Raw genomic sequence first — 23,048 nt, forward strand, 5'->3', positions numbered from 1 at the left:
AAGTGAGTGTTTGTTCATTAGGGCTGCTCCACGACCAGGGGGTACCATGAGGGATGAGGGGTGACAGAAAGTCCAGACCAGAGGCCTCACTTGCTGTGTGTCCTCAGATGAGCCGCTGGCCCTCTCTGAGTCTCAGTATCTACTCTGGACAATGGTGATGAGAGGTGAAGGAGAGCACACGGAAAGGCCCAGCCCAGGGCTGAGCACACAGTAGGGCTACAGGGAGCGTTGATCCTATTCCTGGGGAACGTCCCCTCACCCCACACCAGCTGGGCTGTCCTTCCTTACCCCGGAGAGGGCAGAAAGCCAGACTTCTCAGTGGAGAAGAGCCGGCAGGGGGATGGGGGGTTACGGGGGCGGGGCGGTTAGCTCAAGAGGGAACACTTGGGTTTGGTGCTGGGGAGTGAATTTAAAATAACAGCAACCCTTGAGCACGGGTGCAGCCGGGTGTCGTTCCAGCACTCAGATCGGGTGCCCTATGTTCCTGCCCCAGCCCCGCTAGAACATAAGAATGAGGGTTTCATTTGCTTGATTCAATGCCTCCCTCCCAGCTCCCAAACACTTATTTGACAAATCCTCATTTTATAGACAAGACAACGAAGGCACAGAGAGGTTAGGTAACAGGTCCAAGGTCACCCAGCTGGTCACCTGCAGACTTAGCACTTGAACCCAGGCAGTCTGCTCCACCCCAGGCTGTCAGGGCCAGGTCTTCAGCCTGGTCCCCTTGGCCAGGGAGCCGGATGAGAGAAGAAGGCAGGAGTCAGGAGACAGAGCTTGAGGGCCTCTGCATGCCCCTGAAGCCTTGGGCAAGGAGCAGCTCCCTGCTGCAGGCTCCAGCCAGGGCAGGGCCAAGGGCAGGGGGAGGGGCCAGGAGGAAGACGGGGTGTAGGGTCCAATTCTGGTCCAGAGAGGGGCAGGGATGGGAGCCGATCTCCCCCACTCCTATCCTGCGCCAGTCTCTGAGTTGGGCACCTGGACACACAGTCAGACTGACTCAGGTGCAGACAGTGGGAATGAGTGATCAGATCTGATCAAAGGGAGCCCAGAGGAGGCACCTGCCCATCCTGGGCATCAGGGAGAGCTTCCTGGAGGAGGTGGCGGCTGGAATGATCTTTAAGGATAAGTAGGAGTTAGGCAACAACAACAAAAAAAGCCGGGAGTGTGTTGCTGGTAGGAAAAACAACACGTGCAAAGGCCCAGGTGAGGGGTCAGGCCCACGAGGTCTCCGAAGGGAGCAGCTGTCCAGGAACGGAGTGCGACTCAGGGTCCTTTTCTCTGATAGAATTACCAGGTAGATTCTTTTTCTAGTGAAACCCCCTTTGCTAATAATATTCCACAAGAGGCCAGAAACGCCCCCCAGAAAGTCTTCCGGTGTTCAAGGTCTTCTCTTTTTCTGCTCTTTCCCTTTCTCGAGGGCCATAAACCCCAACAGAGACCCCAACCCAGCCCTTGATGCCAACCCAGCCCTTGAAGGCAGTAGCCTCCAGGGTCCAGAAAAAAGCACGAAGCAGTCCATGTCCAAAGGGACCTGGGGCTCTGCTGGTGGATTTTCCCACTCATACCAATGAGTAAATTGTGATATTGGAGCAGAAGGGAAGGGGGTAGATGAAGCAGTTTGGAGGGAAAGCCACGGGCAGCCCAGAGTTCAAATCTCACGGCTGCCCTCCTGAGTCATGTGACCTGGGCAATTCCTGCAACATCTCGCCCCCTCCCTGCCCCCTCCCTGCCTCTCAAGGCTTAGGGTCTTCTTTGGGAGGGGATGATGAGATGCATGGAGAGGCAGGGCCGCCTGGAGCCAGAGCACGGGGGCCCTTATCTCTGGTCTTGATTACTATTTCCTCCACCTCAGCCCTCCACCAAGTAGCCGTGACAGTTTCCTTTCTTTTCATGCCAAATTTTCCATCATAAAATTGCCCATGCTCAGTGGAGAGCACGCGAGGAATGGACCAAATGGCCTCACCACCAAACGCGGCCCCTTCTCCCCTCCAGCCCTCTCTTGTCGTCAGCGTATCATTTCGCTTTATAGTTGTTGCCTTCGCCCAGAAAATTGTGTGTCTTGGGTTTTTAATTCAACATTATGTCATGGCGAGCTGCCCGCGTGATTGAGAAGTTTTCATGAGCAGTGCTTTAATGGCTGCATTCGTTGTGCCTTGAGAGACGGTCCGTCACTCCACGACCCACTTCCGTGTCTCTGGCCACCTGGGGGGCTTCTGACCTCCCACCTCGAAGAGCATCGCTCTTCTAGTGCCCCGGTTCCTCGGCCTCCAGGATGAGAGGGTTTCCGGTGTTGGCACTGAAACCCCCTGCCCATCCCTGCCCAGGCGTGTGCTACCCAGAGATGGAGGGCACACTCCTCCGAAGCCAGCTGCCTGCGTCTGAACAACTCCACCTGCTACGAAACTCCACCTGCTACGAAACTCTATTTCTTTACAGGCAGGAAGCAGAGTGGTGAGGGGCAGAGGCGCTTGGAGGCTGGCAGACCTGGGTTCAAATCTCGCTCCCCTGTTTCTTGGTGGCCAGAGGACCTCCAGCACATGATTTAGCCAAACTGCCCTCACCTGGAAAGCAGGGCGCTTAAAATCGGCCTCACAAGGTGCTGTCTGGCTAAATGAGACGCGGGAAGAGCCTGACATATAGAAACTGCTGTACAAATGTTTTTCATCTCTCCCCGGCATCACGTCGAGGTGTGGCAGGCTTTCTGCAGTGTTGAAGATGGCAGTCGGCTGTCCCCAGGGTCCACAGCCCTCTCGGCTGAGTACCAGAGAGCAATCAACACAAGGAAGGGTTTCAGTGGATGAGTAGGAGTTTTCTGGAAGTGGAGAAAGGGCAGAGAGAGCAGCTTGGCAATGTCCCAGAGGAGGGAAAAGGCTGAGGAAAAGTGGGGAGCCCCGGGTCCTGGGCACTACCCGCTCATAGCTCCCGGCCTCTCACTGGCCTCACCTCAGCCCACTTCACTGCTCCCTCCTCGTCTCTGCAGCCTTAGACACTGGAGGACCCTTCCTTGAACCTCTTCATCCTATCTCCACCCCCCACCCCCGGGAACCCCACCCGGCCCACATTTCCAGTCTTGTCCCCCTGCACCTGACCCTGGGTCTGTCTCCACCCGCGTCTCCCCCGACTCCAGACTCACCCGGATGTTCAGTAGACACGGCAGACAGATGAGCACATCCAGGGACCGCCGCCCCCTCCCGCCGTCTCCTCGGGACAGAATCTTGGAGCCAAGCTGACCCCACCCTCTCTTTCCCACTTCACACGTCCCGTCAGCGACTCCTGAACTAGCCCAGCATCCTCCCTCCGCACCGCCCCCGCACGACCAACCATTCCAGTCCGTCTTCTCACCAGGGTCAAGACAACGCCTCCTAATTCTCTCCCAACCCCCCCACCCCCCGCCCCCCAACCACACAGAGCAGCAGAACGATCCCTTTCAAACGTGAATCAGAACCCACCGATGCCTTTCTCACTCGGGGAGAAAATTCTTTCACTGGCTCACAGCCTGACCTGACACCCCTCCCCAGCCCCAGCCCCTCTGTCCTCCTCTCCCCCACTTGATGCAGCCACACTGGCCTCTCTGCGGCTCCCGGAGCTTGCCAAGCTCACCCCTACCTCAGGGCCTTTGCACCTGCCACTCCCTCTGCCTGAAAAGCTCTCCTCCCAGATATCTGCATGGCTTGCTCTCTCTCTCTGCCACCAGGTGCCTGCCCAGATGTCACCTCCTCCAAGAGGCCCTCCCTGGCCAAAGTTCATAAGATAGCAACAGCCTTCCCACCCCACGACCCCACCCACCGTCCCCCTCTACTCCCCATTTTTCTCTTTCGGTTTCTACATGGAGCTCACCACCTCTGTTGTGTTTGCTTTCTTGTCTGCTGTCTCCTCTGCTGTAAGGAATCCCGAGAGAGCTGGGATTGGTCTGTCTTGCGCCCAGCCGTGCCCCCAGCACCTAGAAGTAGGCGCTCAATAAATAAGTGTTGAGTGAATGCATCTTCTTCTGCCCGGAGCCTGGCACATATTAGGCACCTAGTAAATGTCAGACCGATGAGTGAATTGCATCATTATTGTTAATAAAAGGAGCTCCCATTTACTGAGGAGCTGGTGAGCTAAGCGGCTGCAGCAGACGGTGCCGGTTCACGTCCCCAGCTTGGCCACCCTGAATTCCGTGCGTGGAGGAGGAAACTGAGCCTCAGAGAGGGTTAGCAACTTTCCCAGAGCTGCACAGCCGCTGAGCCAGAATTCACACCCAGGTCTAGCTGACTCCAAAGCCCACATTCTTGGAATGGGAAGCAGGGTCTCCCCTGGTACTTCTCCCACTGTGAGAGCTACACCCTGAGATGGTGCTCACAGAGCACCCAGCCCCATGCTGGACCTGATGACAGGCTCCCTGTGCAAGTCAGGCCTTACCCATCCCTGGGGCAGGACCCTGAGGGTCCTCCAAAAGAGCATGAGGTCTGGGGCTCTGGGCACCGGCAGACCAAGCCCTCACTGGTCTGGATTCAGTATCGACCTGGGGTTCAGATGGTGCCTCCACTTGCTAGTGGGGAACCTCGGGCAAATTATTTCACTTCTCTGAGCCTCAGTTCTCCCATCCGTAAAATGGACCCAGTAGACCGACCCTGCGGGGTGACTGCTATGATTAGAACAGGGCCCGGCATGTGATAGGGGCCTCCATAAATGCTCATCGTAATTATTGGTGTGTTATTAGTGCAAAGAGTAAAAGTAGACAAGAGAAGCCACAGAACCCCCCAACACGCACAGGTGTTTTGCATTTTCTGCTTTCTTATGCACGTGCTTTTACACTCTTCCAGTAGCGACGTACAGTGTTTCCCCCTTATCCAAAGTTTCACTTCACCCGGTTTCAGTTGCCTGCGGTCAACCTCGGTTTGAAAATATTAAATGGAAGATTCCAGAAACAAGCAATTCATAAGTTTTAAATTGCACACCATTCTGAGTGGCGTGGTAAAATCTCATGCCATCTTGTCCCGGATGTGAAACATCCCGTTGTCCGGGGTGTCCCGTCCATCAGTCGCTTAGTAACCCTCTCGGTTATCAGATGGGCAGTTGTGGTGTCACAGAGCTTGTGTTCAGGTGACCCTTATCTACTTAATAACGGCCTCTCGGAGCAAGTGCAGTGCTGCTGACACGTTAGTTGTGCCAAAGGGAAGCCACGAAGTGGATCCTTTCAGTGAAAGGATGAGCGTTCTCAGAGGGGAAAGAAAGATAGCTAAGATCTTGCTAAGATCTACAGCAAGAACGAATCTTCTACCCGTGACGCTGTGAAAAAGGAAAAAGAAATTTGTGCTAGCTTTGCTGTCACACCTCAAACTGCAAAAGTAACGGCCCCAGTGCCTCATAAGTGCTTCATTAAGATGGAAAAGGCATTCAATTTTTACAATAAGGTATTTTGAGAGAGAGAGACCACTCTCACATAACTTTTATTACAGTGTATTGTTACAATTGTTCCATTTTATTATTAGTCATTGTTGTTAAATGTGTCTTATTATACTTATTGTGCCTAATTTCTTTCTTTTTTTTTATAAATTTATTTATTTATTTATTTTTGGCTGCATTGGTTTTTCGCTGCTGTGTATGGACTTTCCCCAGTTGCAGCGAGCAGGGGCCACCCCCCGTTGCGGTGCATGAGCTCTAGGCGTGCAGGCTTCAGTAGGTGTGGCCCACGGGCTCTAGAGCGCAGGCCCAGTAGTTGTGGCGCATGGGCTTAGTTGCTCCGCGGCATGTGGGATCCTCCCGGACCAGGGCTCGAACCCGTGTCCCCTGCGTCAGCAGGCGAACTCCTAACCACTGCGCCACCAGGGAAGTCCTGCCTAATTTCTAAATTAAACTTTATCACAGGTATGTATGTATAGAAGGAAACATAATATACATAGGGTTTGGTTCTCTCTGAAGTTTCAAGTACCCACTGGGGGTCTTGGGACGTATCCCCCGTGGTTATGGCCGGGGAACGACTGTACACAACATTTTGCATTCTAATTTTATTCACCTAACATTAAATTAGCCATGGTCCTGTGGTTTTGACTTAATTTTTCTAAATATCGTTTTAGCAGCTCCCAAGTAGTCTAGATTCCATATGCTGGCATTAATTTAGCCATTCCCCTACAACAAGGCATTTATACAGCTTACAGGTTTTTTTTACTGTGACAAAAAACATTGCAGGGGAGGCACATACTCTAGAAAATCAGGGGCGGTGACAAACACATTTAAGTGTTTATGGTTTTCCCTTTTCTGAATTATTTCCTCTGGATAGATTCCAGGCCGGCAAATTATTGAGTCTAAGGGTGCGACAGTGCTATGGTTCTTTATATCGGTGCCAGCCTCATTCCCAAAGGGACTGCCACCCACCAGCATCTTCTGAGGCTGCTCATTTCACAGCCTCCTCTCCAGCACCGGGGTTTGCTTTTTTTTTTGATTATTAGTGAGGTTGAACACCTTTCCTTTCATCTGTTAATTAATTGTATTTCCTCTCCTGCGGGTTGCCCACTTATTTTACTGTGCCCCCAAGACAGGTGATAATTGAAGCCATTTCCATCAACCACATTTCTTTCCGAAACTTCAGGTGCTAGGTGTTCCTCTTGACTGTGTATCTCTCTCCCTGTACTATTTACTTACCACATTTTTAATTGATCTTAAATCAAGCCATTTTTTTTTGTTAGAAAACTCAGACTTGCTCTAAGCAATCATATCTTTACATATTTCCAGGGAACCCTCCTACGCTATTGGTGGGAATGTAAATTGGTGCAGCCACTATGGAGAACAGTATAGAGGTTCCTTAAAAAACTAAAAATAGACCTACCATACGATCCAGCAATCCCACTCCTGGGCATATACCCGGAAAAGACTAAAACTCTAATTCAAAAAATACATGCACCCCAATGTTCATGGCAGCACTAATTACAACAGCCAAGACACGGAAGCCACCTAAGTGTCCATCGTCAGATGAATGGATAAAGAAGATGTGGTATATGTATACAATGGAATACTACTCAGCCATAAAAAAAGAACGAAATAATGCCATTTGCAGCAACATGGATGGACCTAGAGATTATCATACTAAATGAAGTAAGTCAGAAAGAGAAAGACAAATACCATATGATCTCACTTATATGTGGAATCTAAAATATAACACAAATGAACTTATTTATGAATCAGAAACAGACTCACAGACATAGAAAACAAACTTATGGTTACCAAAAGGGAAAGGGATGGGGAGGGGTGAGTTAGGAGTTTGGGATTAGCAGATACACACTACTATATATAAAATAAACAATAAGGTCCTACTGTAGAGTACAGGGAACTATATCCAATATCCTGTGATAAACCATAATGGAAAAGAATATGAAAAAGAATATATATGTATAACTGAATCACTTTGCTGTACACCAGAAATTAACACAACATTGTAAATCAACTATACTTCAATTTTAAAAAAAGTTACATTTTTCCTAATACACATAAAACAAATCCATAAACATATCCAAGAGTTGCTGGGGCCACCTCAGCAGCATTGGTAGTTAAATTCTGAGAAATTTTCAGAGCCCGTAGTTAAACCACTATAAAAATTCAATGATATAAAACTTCCTATTATATAAATTATATTAAACACAAAGGTAATAGATACTTGAAACTCTTCACTTCCTAATTGCATTGCTACATCGGCTACTTTCTATGCTCTTGAGTTTTTAGCTCTGTTGTATCTGTGTGATGCAAACGTGCATGACGGTGGCTACCACCCATCTCTCCCCAACTCTGCAGTCAGCTACATCATATTGGCAGTATTTACACCATGGAAATGGGCAGCAAATGCTACAAATCAGGGCTCCCCGCCCCCCGCCTCCCCGCCGGAGAACAGGTCATTAAATGTTTACCAGTTCATCGCTATACATAATGGCTTAGATGCTGGCACCTCCAATGATCTGCCTGCCCCAGTGGTCTGTGCCCCTTACTGTGGAGAAGCAAACATGTTCTTAGGTGCTTGTGAAAGCAGGGTCCCGGCGTTCCCTGGGACACCCGTAGGCAGGCATCCCGGGCAGCAGTAGCTGGGACAAGAAGCAAGGTGATTCTGGAGGGAGATTCATCCACCCTTTCCAGATCCTGGTTCTTCTGGGCACGGAGAAAGCAGTGGGGGTGAGAAGGCAGAGAGCCCGGTCAGCCCTCCCTGTCATACATCTGGGTCTCAGACTCCGAGGAAACATCTCGGACGTCCCTTTGCAAACTCTCTGGCTCCATCCTGCTCTTCCTTCCCTGAAACAGTCTGCATTGCTGTGCGGGTGCAGCCTGGGCACACTTAACTCCCTCATTTATCCAACCAGTACTTTATCCAAGGTCGGCACTAGGTCACGGCTGTGCTAAGTGCTGGGGGTAGAAAGATGAGACAGGATCAGCCCTGCCCACAAGGAACGCTGGCCGGTGATGGGCAGGAAATCGATCCTGACCCTCCACTTGCTTTGCCTGGAAAATCAAGGTTTTCAGCCACAGGGCAAATATACCTCAGGGAAGGTTTTGGGAAAATCACTGAAAATGCACTTCCAGAATGAACTAGACCCACTGTCTCTGGGCCCAGGATGCAGCTCAGCCAGGGCAGGGGTGGGGAGGTGGTGAGTGAGGGCCTTGGGTCCAGCCAACCAGATCCACAGGCCCTGTGACCTTGGGCCAGTCACTCGCTCCTCCCAAGCCTGTTTGCTTGTCTGTGAAAATGGGGGCATCAGGAGGACGGAGACGGTGCCCACTAGGAGCCTGGCACAGAGCAGGAGATCAGCCCCGTGGCGCCCCTCTTCCCAGGGGCACACTGCCAGGCGGCCGCTCAAACCCTGGGAGGGCCTCCTGCAATCCTGCCCTCGCACCTGGACACCCAGCCTGGAGGAGACCCGCACGGCCCACCCAGCTCCCGAGTTTGGAATCAATTAAAATTCCCTAACCCAGTAACTGCGGTAGCTACTGTGTAAACAAAGGTGCCAGCTGGCCTGAGCAATTAACAAAGAGATGTTTCCACGAAGGCCTGGGCGAATCTGGGGGATCGTTACCCGCAAGAAGGGGGGATGCTCCTTTATGTCAGTTTGACAGGAATTCCATAGAATCGCCCTCTGGGCTGCGGCAGGTGTAACCAGAGAAAGCGGGGTCGCCAGGGAGGGACATCGTGTTTGGGCTAATGACTGTTACGTTCCCCCAGACCCTTTAGTTCAAGGGCTCTTCCCAGGCCCAGCTCCCAGCGCAGGAGCCAGAGGGCAGGAGAAGAAGGAATTTATCTCCATTGGTTTGGGTCAGGGGGGACCACGGAAGCTTTCCTTCTTTATCCTGCTCCCCCATCCCCGCCATTAACACTCTGGCTTTAGCTGCTAAAATATTTGCTTCCAAGAATAGATGCTCGTTGGTGCAGCAAATGTCTCCCAATGTGAGCATTCCAGCCCCGTCGGAACGATGGAAACCTGCACTTGCCTGTGGGCCAAGAGGGCACCCCCTCCCCTGCTCCTCATCAGCGCCTTCCAGGGTGGTCTTCCGGTTGTTTCTAAGGCACCCAGAGGGTGCTGGGGAGTGCCCGTTGCCAGATCGCTTTGGCCGCGAGCTCTGGGAGTGGTTCCATCCTGCCCTGAGTTCTGGGAGCATGGCTTTGGGAATCTCTGGGTGCTGCATCCCGGGAGTCTCCTGGGCTGGGCTGGCACCAGGTTCTGGGCTGCCCAACTGTGCATCCTTGGGCAAGTTGCTTTACCTCTCTGAGCTGCAGCGTAGACATTGGTGGGGGAGCAAATAACCCCCACCTGGCAGGGGGTGGATAGTGAAGACAGAATCTGAGAGGGTGTGCAGAGGACCTAATCCAGCACCCCACTCATAGGAAAGACCCCCAAAGTACCCCCTTTCCTTGTCTCTGCTCACTTTGTGGGAAAAGAGCTCCCTGCCAAATGCCCCCTGCTCAGTTGGAGTTTGCCGAGGGTTTATGTCGCAGCTCATCCAAACAGACGAGACAGGGGGATGTGGTGCTGGCTTGTCCTGTTGTGGCCTGGTCACCCTGGGGTCTTCACATCCCAGAGCCCACTCCCTGGTGAGGCCAGCTAGAGTTGTCTGAAATTCGGGAGGCTGGAGACAGCCATCCCAGCCCTGGCGGTCTCAGAGCCAGGGAGACACGGCTGCAGAGGTGCCCTGGGACCCCCTTCTGTCTTCAGGTTTGCCGTCTGTGTCCAGCCCTCCTTCCTGACCGCTGCCCCCAGGCCGGCAGACCCCGCAGACACGTCCTGGGGAGCTGGTAGAATGCCAGAACCTTCTATGGATCCAGGCCCCTCGGCTGTCACTTGGCTCCCAGCCCCCCTGCAAATGGGCCCCCTTCTCCCACCCAGCACCTCTGAGTGACCCTCCTCCGAGCCTTTGACGCCCCTTTCTGCACCTTCCCTGCCCCCAAGTGTGGACACACCAGTCGCTACAATAGCACCCCAGTGGCTGTGTCCCTGTGACCCTGACCGACACCATCACTTACACGACTCCAGGGGTCACGTCTCTCACCTCCAGATGTGCCCCCATGGCTGTGTGCATTTGATGGAGCCTTGCCCGCTTCTTCATGAAAAGCCACTGTTCCGGCTGATGGTGCAGCTCACAGCTGGCGGCCTCGTGGCAGGAGGGAGCGTGTCCGTGAGTTTAAGGAAAGTGTGGGGTGGGAAGAGGGCTTTCAGCCTCAGGCGACTTGGTGTGATGGGAGTTTGGTGGGAGCTCCCCGACCCGTGGCCCGGGCAGGGCTTATAGTAGGAGGCAGGAGTGGAGGCAGGGAGGCCGAGGGTAGGCCGCCGCTGTGCCCCAGGGAAGACACCAGGATGGTAGAGGCTGGGGGGTGGTGATGGGGAGCAATGGACCGATTCGGAAGTATCTTGGAGGTGGACGAGGCGGGACCTATGGAGGGAGTGGATGTGGGGAGGCGGGGGAGGGGGAGAGCCAAGGACCACTGTGGGGTCTGACGTGGGTGACACGCGTGTGGCCACAGCCCAGGAAGGACACACGAGAGGAGAGGCGGGGCGGGGGCTGCGTGGGGAGGGGCGTGTAAAGGGGGAACATGCATGATGAGAGCTGCAGAGATGCAGGCGCCAGGAGGGCCAGGTGTGGGCCAGGTGGGCAGAAGGAGGCCCCAGGAGGGCTGGCGGACTCACGACATGTTGCCCTTGAGAGATGGCCTCCTCCCTGGCTGTGAGGCCTGCCTGGAAAGGCCAGGACTAGGGGTGTGTGTGTGTACAATGTGGGTAGGAGGGTGCAGTCTGTGCGTGTGGCTTGTGTATGTAGTGTGGGTGTAGTGTACATGTGTAGCATATAGTGCGTGTTGGGGGTGTGTGTGTGCATGTGAAGCGCAGGTGTGTAGTTTGGGCATAGTGTGTGCGCACGTGTGTATCGTGTGTGTGTGTGCACGTTCATATGCTTGGGTGTGTCCCTGGCCCGAGCCTCAGCCCCCTCCTGCCACCTCTGTCCTGACCCTAGGGCAGCGGGAAGGGCAGCGGGGAGGGGCCAGGGCACCGGAGGCAGCCAGGGGTGCAGTAAAATAGGAACGGGGCCAGGTCAGCACCCAGACTGAGGGAGCATAGAGGCATGGATGGTGCCAGGGCCAGGGGACCAGGAGCCATGGGTGGCTAAGGGCAAGGTGCAAACACCCCAGAGCAAGGAGGCACATTAATTTCCCAGAGATTTTGGACCAAAGCCTGGGCCCTGGGCGAGGGCTGAGGACACAGAATGGATCAGACTCCGTCTCTGCCCATGAGATGCTCACCCAAGCCTGGCCTCACTGGGTTCCCTAACCCAGCTCCCCACGAGCTCCTACTCATCCCTCAAAACCTTGCTCAGGTCACTTGCCTCCCTCCATCCTCTGGAGAATTTCTCCCCCTGCTCTGCACTCCCATCACAGCCAGGACCACATGGTCTGTTGTCACATCTGTGCCCACTGCACTGAGCAAGGCCAAGGACGGTCTGAGTCCTACTGGGGATCCTAGGGCCCAGAGCAGAGCCTGGGCTGGGAGTCACGGCTGCTCGTTCAACCCCCTCTACCACTGGCTTGCTGTTTAACTTTGGGCAGCCTTGTGCCTCCCCAAGCTTTACTGTCCTCTCGTGTAAGTCGAGGGAGGAGACAGAATGCTCCTATGGTACCTTTCAACTTAAAACCTCTCTGACCTTCTACCTGGCTAATGGAGACGCTGATAGGGGACAAGAACGGATGTGGAAAGCGCTTTGAAAAGTTTGTAGCAGGAAGCAAAGAGAGAGAGTCTTTCTTTCTGTAGAGCAGGAGGAGGGGGGTTATGGACAGAAGCTGCAGATGGAAAGGACAAAGTCTGGAGCACTTTGTGGCATTTACTGTAGAATGCAGAGCGCCTGTGGAAGCAACAGCACCAAATATTTACCAAAGCAACATTAAAAATTAACCTTTAAGATGTAGAGGTTTAAAGACCCAGAGCTCCCTGAGAAATGCCACCAGGAAGAAGAGTAAAGGGTACGGGCAGGAAGGGTACATGCTGGGCTTGAACAATGATGCCCCCAGAGCCAGGCACAGCTCCCCACGGACCCCTCCTCTATTCCCCGCCACCCGCCAGAGCAGCCTTCAGCCCTGCATCTGCAGAGGCACCTGGGCAGCCCTCCTCAGCCACAAGCCTTTCTGAGGCTCCTGTGGCCTGCAGGATAAGGACAGGCCCTCGGCTCGGCATTCATGGCCCTCTGTATTTCGTTCCTGCCTCTCTGGGCAGCTGAGACCTTTAGGATGGAAAAGAATGAGCTGCCGTGGTTGGAGGAGATTGAGGTGGGATCAGGGAACATTCCAGGCCCCGGAGTGGCATGTGCAAAGGCACTGAGGCAGAGAGAGCCAGTGCATTCATACACCAGAAGGAAAGTCGAGGTGCAGGAGTGTGGGGAGAAAAGGGGAGCACAGGAGGGGAGGGATGGGAGACGCAGGGGGTGTCTGATGTGCAGGGCCATGGTGAGGGGGGTGCTTCCTGATCCCGGGACCGGGGAAGCCCTCCAGGAGAGGGACAGGTGCCTTTTTAAAAGCTCCCCCTGGCAGTGAGTGGGGAAGGGAGCTGGCCGTCCAGCAGAGGCTGGCACTGTCTTGCAGGCTGGGCTGTGGCAGGAGCAGAGGAGAGGAAGCAGACAGCCCACAGGACCAGCTGGTGGATTGGGTGGGGGTGAGGGGCTCCAAAGACCGTGTCCCGGACTCTGGCCTGAGCCGCTGGGGAGATGCTGGTGGGATTTTTCCAAGGTGGGGACCCAGGGGCAGGTGTGCTTTGGGGATCAGCCTTGTGGAGTGTCTGCAGTCTGAGGTGCCTGTGAGCGTGGATGGGGTGATGTTGGTGCCGCACACAAGTGGCGAGGAGCTCGGAGGAAAACCTGGGTTGAATCCCAGCTTGGATTTGGCCAAGGGGGCTGGCTTGTCACGAAATCATGTCGTGCAGGGGCCAGGAAGTCACCTGGAGAGAGGATGAAGTGTGTGGGAAGCCCCACGCAGTCGGCTTCTCTCTTCAGGAAGAAAGTGAGGTTTCACGTTAGATTCTTTAAAATGAAGCAGTGCCTTATGACCCCACATCATTCTAATTCGTCCACAAACAAGACCTTTGTTTTGATGGTCTCTCGTTTTTCCTGGAGACCCGGTGACCCACAGCTGGGGTGTGAGGGGCACTTGGGAGAGTGCTGCCCGTCTCACTTGCACCGCACCCTCTCAGGACAGGTGTTTTCTGGCCATTTTACGGATGTGGAAACTAAGGTTCTGAGAGGTCGCTGGCACATTCGAAGTCAAACAGCCTGTGAGAAGCAACCTGATTCCACGGTCGGGTTCTTTACCCTCTGCTGGGAGCACCTCCACGGTGCCAGGTCTCAAGGGGGACCCAGTTAGCCCAAAGCCTCCCCAGCACACACACATACACACGCACCACACACAGAGACACTGTTCACATCACACACCCAGACGTCCCACACCAACACACACACACACCACACACACACACACACCACACACCTTCCCTTGCTCAGCCCCTCCTTCTGCACCTGGATCACTGCCCATCTTCATCCGTCTAGAGGACCAACAGGCTGTCTTGCTAAAGGCAAAATGAAAATTTCCTAGAGGGTCTCTGACGTCCCCTTTGTGCAATGCTTTCCCCGCCCGCTTCGCAGGACATCCGTGCCCTGAGCGCTTTCTGCGAGCGAGGCGCTTTCACACGCTCCGCTTCCTGGGAGCCTCACAAAGTCCCCACTTAGCAGAAGCGTAAACCAAACCTCCCGGAGGTAGGTGACTGACATCGGGTGACGGCAGTGAGCGCGGACACGCGCCGAGGGTCTGCTGGGACCCCAGGGGCCTGGGCCCTGCTTCGCTCCACACAGCGCTCGCCTGAGGCAGGGGAGGACGAAAGGAAGCCCTGATCCAGATTCCAGAGAATCCTGATCGCTCTGAGGGTCGTGGAGCCTGACCGTGTCTGCAGGGCTAGAGTGAGGGACCCCGAGGCCGAGCTGGCAGCAGGGGAGGAGGAGGCCACAAGCAGGTTACGGGCTCAGGAGAGGAAGAGCCTCCTGCCGGGCGGCCTCCCTTCGCAGCCCAGCTGCTTTCCTCAGGAGGTAGTGAGCTCCCCGTCGCTGGGGCGTGCAAGGTGAGGCCAGAGGTTCATTTCCTGAGGTTGTTCACTGTGTCCGAGTTGAAGTACATAAAGTGCCCATCTTGATGCTACAGCTTGGTGAACTTCAATCTGAAACTGAAACATTCCAACACCCAGAAGGCTTCCTCGCGTCCCCTCAACACCACTCCTCTGACATCCAGCCCCTGAGTGGTTTTGCCCAACCGTGGGCTGTTCCTAGGCTGGAATTGGCTGGTGTGGGGCCTGGGGTCAGTGTCTCTCACGCAACATTTTATCTATGAGATGAATTCCTCCATGCTGTTGGGCGTATCAAGAGCCTGTTCTTTTTCACTGCTGTGTAGTACTCCATCATATAGATGTAGCACACTCTGCTTATCCCTTTACCCGTTGAGGACATTTGGGTTGTTTCTACTTTGGAGGCATTATCCATAAAGCTGCTCTGAACATTCACAGCCAAGTACTCTGGTGAACGGGTGAACCCATTTCTCGTGGGTGTCGTACAAGTGTCCCGTGGCTGCTGCAACCAGTGACCACGAACTCAGTGGCTTAGAACAGCACAAATTATCCTCTTATAGTTCTGATGGGCAGAAGTTCAAAATGAGCCTTATGAACACCTAATATTCAGGTGCTGGCAGAGCTGGTTCCTTGGAGGTTCCGGGGAGAATCTGTTCCCTGGGCTTTGCCAGTTTCTGGAGGTGACCTGTGTTCCATGGCGTGTGGGCCTTTCCTGTGATGGCATCACTGTGACCTCTGCTTCCATCCTCACATCTCTTTCTCTGACTCTGACCCTCCTGCCCCCCTCTTTCAAGGACCCTTGTGATGACCCCAGGCCCACCCAGTAACCAGTCTCCCCATCACAAGGCCCTCGACTCATTCACACCAGCAGAATCCCTTTCACCACGTGAGGCCACATTCACAGCTTCTGGGGATTAGGACGGGGACTTCTTTGGGGGCCTGAGTTCTACTTACACAGGTGTATATGTAGCATCATGCGACAGGCATATATTCAACTTCAGCATGTACAGCTCCCCCAGTTTCCCAAAGCAGATGAACGATTTTGCGCTCCCCAGGTCGTGGGTGAGAGTTCCTCCTCCCCCACCTCCTCACCAGTCCCTTTGTTTCAGGGGGCTGGTAGGGCAGCTCCCTGTAGTAGTTTTACGCTGCATTTTCTCCATGCTTGCGTTTCACTTTCTATCATCATTACACGAGCACACCTCCTCCATGCCGCCCCCCATGACCACACCTTTTGCCACTAAGAGGCCGCCTTCTGTGCTGGGGGACTCTGCTCTCCCCTCCTTGGGAGTGCCCTCTTACCACCCTGGTGGTCCCGCACTGTTCACCCCTTTGTGAGAAGTGGTCGAAGCGTCTCCACCTCTCAGGTTGCTGTGAGGATGCAATAGAAATCGAGCTGGAGCTCTTATCAGTGCTGTGGGCACATTATCTGCAGCTCACCTGGCAATTAGTCATGTTGTGCCTCGTGACGTCTCTGCTTCTATCCTGAGTGGTTATTGTGACAGATTCTCAGCCTTCTGGAAGCGTTCATTGTTATTCAAATTGCCAGGTGCTCTGTCTTATCTCCCCAGTTAGGTTGCAGAAGCCAGCTGGAGACCCTCCTTATCCTGGCGAGCCCCATCCCGGGTTCCAGCCCTGCACCTCTCTCTCCAGGGCAGCGGTGCCTGCTACTCAACCGGCCTCCCCACAGCCAGCCTATCCAGGCCACCACCCTGCACCTGAGGGGCGGCAGTGCAGCCCAGCGGCTGGCAGCGCAGGCTGGACTCCTGGCTCCACCACTAGCCAGATTTATGACTCTGCGCAAGTCACACTACCTTCCTGAGCCTCGGTTTCCTCACCTGTAAATAGGGGAAATAGGAGTCCCCCTTTCTAGGGCTGTTGGGAGAGCGAAGTGAGACTAGGCATAGAAAGTGCTTGGACAGTGCCCAGCCCAGAAGAGATACCCCATCACAGCAGCCTTAACTCTGGCCTTTCTTGGGATTAGGAAGGATCTTACATGTCTACATCTCAGAGCCCTGGGATCTCATGCAGTGACTTCACTTGGCAGCTGAAGTGCTCGGTGGCTGCCTGTCTAGCCTCAGCCCACCAGGAAGATCCTGCGTCACCTGCTGTGACCCTCTGATTGGCCTTGGCTCAGGCTGTGCCCTCCTCCTGGTGTGCCTTCCCCCCACTTCCTGACGTGAGTTTTCCCTGGGTCCCCACCCCCATCCAAGCCACGCCCCCAGCCACTCAGCCCTGACACAGTGCGAATCTGTCGCTCTCGTTTTAGGGTCCCAGTGTGGCTCCCCCGCTAGCTCAGAGCACTCGAGGGCTGGGCCCACGCCGTCCAGGTCTGTGTCTCAGCACCCAGCCCAGGCCTGGCAGAAGATGCCACCAGCAGGGGCTTCCAGAAGGCATCATTCTGCTTTGGTCTCCATTGCATGGGGAGCCATTGTTTTTGAACCAGTTCCCGAATGATGGACATTTCTTTGATCCTAATCCTCCACTTTTATCCACATTACTGCAATAAATGAGCTTGTAAGAATTTTGCCCTTGTGAGCGTATTTGTAGGATAATGGTTAAGTGGAATTACTGGGTCAGAGGGCGTGCGCATCTATAACTTTGGTGCGCGCCAAGCTGCCTTCCAGGAGTGACCCGATGTCCCTCCCACCAGCACGAAGCAGAGGTTTCCCCCCCAAAACGGGCAAACACATGGTGCACTCAACCTTTTGGATCTCTGCAGACAGTGATGAGTGGAGGAATGTAGAAGCTTCCTTTGGTCTGTGCTCTGGAATGCTTTCTCATTATGGCTTTCATTTGCATTTCTCTTATTTTAGACTTTGGATTTGCCATTGGACAGTTTCTCTCTTTCTTTTTGGCAATTGCTTTGTTTAGATTCCTTGTCCTGGATTCTCTGGGCAGTTTCTATTGTCTTGGAAATTCACCCATCTCATCTAAGTTTTCTGATTTCGTTACACAGGGTTGAGTGGGTAGGTTCCCTCGTTCTTCTCTTGTTATTTGTCTGTTCCCCCCATCTTTCCTGAGCACCTGCTCTGTGCCAGGTGTCGTTATTGGTCCTGGGGGTAGAGTAGTGGGCCAGAACCAAGAAAAGCCCCATTTATATGAAGGCTACAGACAATTTAAAATACATGTGGAATTCCCTGGTGGTCCAGTGGTTAAGGCTGTGCGCTTCCACTGCAGGGAACGCAGGTTCCATCCCTGGTCAGGGAACTAAGATCCCACATGCAGGGCGGCACGGCCAAATAAAAAATAAAATAAAATACGTACATAAAATATGTGGACTGTTAGATGGTGATAAGTGCTAGCGAGAAAAACACTATGAGAGCAGGGAGGGAGTTGATGATGGAGTCCAACTTTCAATAAGGTGGTCAGAGACGGTCTCAGTAATAGGTGACTTGAAGGATGTAAGGGAATAGCCACGTGTTTATCTGGGAGAGGAGAGGTAAGCATGCTGGTGCAGGTGCTGTCTTGGTCTAAGTTCTTGGAGAAACACAACCAATAGGATAGATATCGATACAAATATAGATATAGTATAGACATAGATGTAGATATCTATATATAAATCTAGATTATAGATAGATATCTATGTATAAATATGTCTATATATAATACAGATAAAATATGTAAAATCTACATAGAGATAGCTATATAGAGAGGGACTTACTCCAAGGAATTGGCTCGTGCAGATTTGGAGGCTGAGAAGTCCCAAGACCTGTAGTCGGCAAGCTGGAGATCTAGCAGGGCTGATGGCCCAGTACCACTCCAAGTCTGAAGGCCTGAGAACCAAGAGAGCCAATGGTGTAAATTCCAGTCCAAATCCAAGTCTGAAGGCAGGAAAAGACTGATGACCCACCTCAAAGACAGGAAGGCAGAGAGGGAATTCTCCCTTCCTCTGCCTGTTTCTTCTATCCAGGCCCTCAGTGGATTGGAGGAGGCTTACCTGCATTGGGTAGGTGATCCACTTGACTCAGTCTACAGATTCAAAGATGAATCTCATCCAGAAACACCCTCACAGACACACCCAGGACCACGTATGATCAAATATCTGGGCACCACCCCTGTGGCCCAGTCAAGTTGACACGTAAATGAGCCATCGCAGCTGGAGTGGAGTGAGCAAAAGAGAGACGATAAGGGATGTGACCAGAGAGGATGGAGAGGAAGGTCTTTGGCTTCTACTCTGAGTGAGATGGGAGCCAGTGAGGGTTTTGAGCAGAGAAGAGACGTGATGTGACATGGATTTTCACAGGATCCCTCTGGCTGCTGTATGGAGAAGAGACAGAAGAGCTTGATAAGCGAGAAGGCCATGGTAGAAGCAATGGAGGTGGCAGAAGGGCAAGGTTGATGGATACATCTGAAGGATTTACTAGTGGACTGGATTTGGGGGTGAGAGAAAGAGAAGGGCCAAAGATGCTCTGGGACTGTGATGGAGTTGTATTTACTGAAGTCAGGAAAATTGTGGGAAAAGCTGATTTGGGGCAGAGGATCAGGATTCTAGCTTTGAGCATATTAAGTTTGAGATGTCTATTTAATATCCAGTTGGTGATGTCAAGTAGACAGTTTGAAGCTATGGTGTGAGCTTGAGGCTGAAAAGAGACATGAATGTATGTAGAGTAGTTAATTCCTTGGGAGGAGATGATTTCCTCAGGAGTGAGTAGAGATGGAAGGGAGAAGAGGAGACCGGGAAGATGGGGAGGGACCCACGGAGGCGCCTGAGAAGAAGCAGTAAGAAAGTTAGGAGGAGAACCAAGAGAGGGGCCTGGAGTGTCCTGGAAGCAGGAGAAGTGATCACCTGTGTCAGTGCTGCCAAGAGGACAAGTAAAAGGAGGACCAAGAATTGACCGCTGGATTTGGCAACATGGAGGTCTTTGGTGACCTTCACAAGGGTAAACTCTGCAGAATAGTTGGGTCAAAAGCCTATCTAGAGGGGTTAAGAGAGAGTGGAGAAGCGGAATTGGAAAGGAAAAGTACAGATAACTTTTAAATGGTCACTTTCTCCTGCTGCTTTATTAGAGTCACCAACAGTTAATGTGTCCTGTTTTTCAAAAAGAATAAGAAATTGGATTTATTTATTCATTTCTTCCTTTTATGTTATTAACTTCATTTCAGTTTTAATTTATCAAGTGCTTTCCTATGTGTTCCTTCGGTATTTTGTCTTTTTTTCTAATTTTTGAGCTGGATAGCTAATTCATGTTTCCTTATTTATTACTATCAATATTTAAAGCTATAAATTTTCCTCTGAGCATTGCCTTGGCTGCATCTCACAAGTTCTGAAATGTAATCTTTTTATTTTCATTATTGTCTAGATATTCTGCAACTTTGATTTTTTGCTCTATTTTTGACACAAGAGTTATTTTAAAGCATTTTTAAACTTCTTGGGTTTTGTTTTGTGGTTTTGTTATTAACATTTTCAAATTCTAGTGTATTGTGATCAGAGAATGTTGTCTTACATCTACTTTTTGGAATTTACTTTCTTTGTGGCCTGATAATTGCTTTTTGTGTGTGCATTTTCAAGAGCATTTGAACAGAAGGAAGATTCTGTTTAATACACACACATAGGGCTTCCCTGGTGGCGCAGTGGTTAAGAATCCACCTGCCAATGCAGGGGGCACAGGTTCAAGCCCTGGTCCGGGAAGATCCCATATGCCATGGAGCAACTAAGCCCGTGTGCCACAACTACTGAGCCTGCACTCTAGAGCCCACAAGCCACAACTACTGAGCCCACGTGCCACAACTACTGCAGCCCGTGTGCCTAGAGCCCGTACTCTGCAACAAAGAGAAGCAACCGCAATGAGAAGCCCATGCACCGCAACAAAGAGTAGCCCCTGCTCGCCACAACTAGAGAAAGCCCATGCGCAGCAATGAAGACCCAACGCAGCCAAAAATAAATAAATAAATAAATAAATAAGTGTTTAAAAATACACACACATACTATGTTATTAATTAGGTTATTTGGCTCTCTACACCTTATTTATGTTTTTGTCAACTTAATCTGTGAGGGACTGAGAGAGGTGAATTAAAATGCACCAATATTAACATACTCTGTCTTTTTCTTCCTACATTTTCAGATTTCTTGCTCTATGATTGTTGAGGCTATGTTATTTGGTGCAAAGACACTTATTACTTTAAGTCCTCATGGTGACTCTCATCCTTGATCCCCACACAATGCCTTCTTTTTCTCATTCTCTATTTCTTGCCCTGACTTCAGCTTTGTCTAATATTCAGATCAAGACCACTGGTTTCTCTTGGTTTGCACTTGTTTTGTTTCTGCCCATTCTTTCTTGTGTAATTGTGGCAAAACACATAACAAAATTTACCATTTTAACCACTGTACCGTTCAGTGGCATTAAGTACATTCACACTGTTGTACAACCATCACTACCGTCCATCTCCAAAACTTTTTCATCATCTACTCATCCTATTATATGAAACCTTTCTGAATTATTCTACCTTCAGTAGATTTTGCTTGTAATCCAGTCTGAGTCTTTTTTTTTTTTTCAGCAAGTGTGTATGGCTCATTAACATTTACTAATATGGCAGCTACATTTAGTCTTAGTTCTGTCATCATAGTTTATGACATGCTTTCTGCTTTTATAGCTTTTGTGGGGGTTGTTAATTTTCACCATATGGTCTCTGTTTTCTTTGTTTTATTTTTTGTGTATATATCTTCTGACAATTTGGAAAGCTGTGTTTTTCATCCCATAGTTATCTTCATAATTATACTGTCATATGATACCCTTAATCCTCTATTTCTTTAGACAATGTTTATTTTCTCCCTAGTATGAATGATGCCCAAGTTAGAACATATCTACTCTCCCTCCCCTTCTCTCACTTCCATCAAATGATTTTAGTTGATTATATTAGTTTTTCCATTTACCTTTGTACCTCTAATGTTATTTCCATCTCTAACTGATTTTTTGGACTCCCAACTGTAAGCAAATAAGACATAGTTTACATATATTACCTCCCTCTTTCTGACCTCCACCCTCCCTACTATAGTTTATATTGGTTCTCTGTTTTCTTTTTTTGTTCTTTTCTATAACAGTCACAGTACATTAGTTTCAGACATAGTCCTACAGTTAAATAGATTCTCATTGCTAGTGCTCTTGCCAGAGTTGCTCTATTTACCCTTCGTTATCCTAAGGTATAGGATATTATCCTTTATTATCCTCTATGTATCCTCTGTTAATTTATGCAAGAAGGGCTCATGGGAGCTATAATTCAAAAATGTGTTTTAAAAGTTTTTCTGTTGACTTTATATTTAAAATCAGGTTCATCTGGGCTTTAAATTCTTGCTTCATTCATTCATTCAACAAAGACTTATTATGTGTACCAGTTACTGCTCCAGACCCTGGCAATACAAAAATGAACACAACACACAAATACCTTGACCCTCATGTAGCTTATTTTCTAGTTGGGAGAGACAAACAATAAGCTAGACCAGTAAGTAAAATATTTGGTGTACTGAATGGAGAATGATAGAGCAGGTGATGGGGGACCACAGAATCTGTCACCCAGAGCCCAGTGATGCAGAATGGGGTGTTGACTCTGCCATTTGGAGTATCAAGCCCTCTGGAAAGATGGACTTTGTTGGCTTAGCCCCTCCATTAACTTCCCCCCTTGCCCCTGGAACACACTGGAGTTTGGTGGAAGATGGTTTATCTGTTAGTAGCTGTAATCAGATACAAGTTGCAGAAACCCAGCTACAATGGTGTGGAGGTGGGAAATCTGGGGCTGCCACCAAAACCAGGTTTCTCCCTGCTTCCCACTCCAGCCACATTAGTGAAAGTCCTTTGTTCTCATGCTCTCCCTCTGGATCCATGTTCCCTTCCCAGTAGACTTCCACTTGCATAGCATTGGCCAGAGTGGGTATGTGACCACTCCTGTCTGCAAGGGAGTATGGGAAGGTGAATATTTGTGACTGGGTAATTGCCCCTATAAATGGCTATAGGACAGGGGATTCACTGTGTCTGCCAGAGATGGAGTTTGTATTTCTGTTCCTCATTATCCTTGTTTGGAGGTGATCTCAAGAGGAGAAAGAACAAAGGCAACTCATCTCTGCCAATCAAAGCTATAAGTGCCCCGTTGGCTGGTGTTTACACTCCTGACCTTATCCCAGTGATCTCGTGACCTGTCCATGTGCCAGGAGTGTCCTGATTTCCTCTCCATGGTTTTGTATGATATGGTCCTATCCAGTGGTGTGACACCAAGATTCACAATGGTTCTTTTTATTATTATGAGTGTTATCTGTATCTGTTCTTAATATTTTCTAGTTTGTTATAACAAGGGTGACCATCTGGTTTATCATCCAAAGTAGAGTACTTTTGAGGCTGAAGAGGCAACAATATTAAAAATTATGTCAGAACCATAAGTATTAACTGGGACTATCCTAAGCCAAGACATATAATCCCCCTGGTAACCGCTGAGGTAAAAAAACACTGTTGGTTTTGTAAGTTGATCTGG

The 23,048-nt window shown here is 50.9% G+C and overlaps 1 protein-coding gene across 3 annotated transcripts in view; it reads left to right on the plus strand.

Annotated features, from left to right (window-relative positions):
• The window catches only part of SHISAL1 (shisa like 1), a gene marked incomplete at its 3' end in the record, with an annotated part of 81,045 nt that overhangs the window by 51,743 nt on the left and 6,254 nt on the right, over positions 1-23,048 (plus strand). The gene's annotated exons all lie outside the window — the stretch shown is intronic.

This window comes from Balaenoptera physalus (assembly GCF_965194825.1).
Source record: "Balaenoptera physalus genome assembly, chromosome: 13".
In the NCBI taxonomy this organism is placed as follows: domain Eukaryota; kingdom Metazoa; phylum Chordata; class Mammalia; order Artiodactyla; family Balaenopteridae; genus Balaenoptera; species Balaenoptera physalus.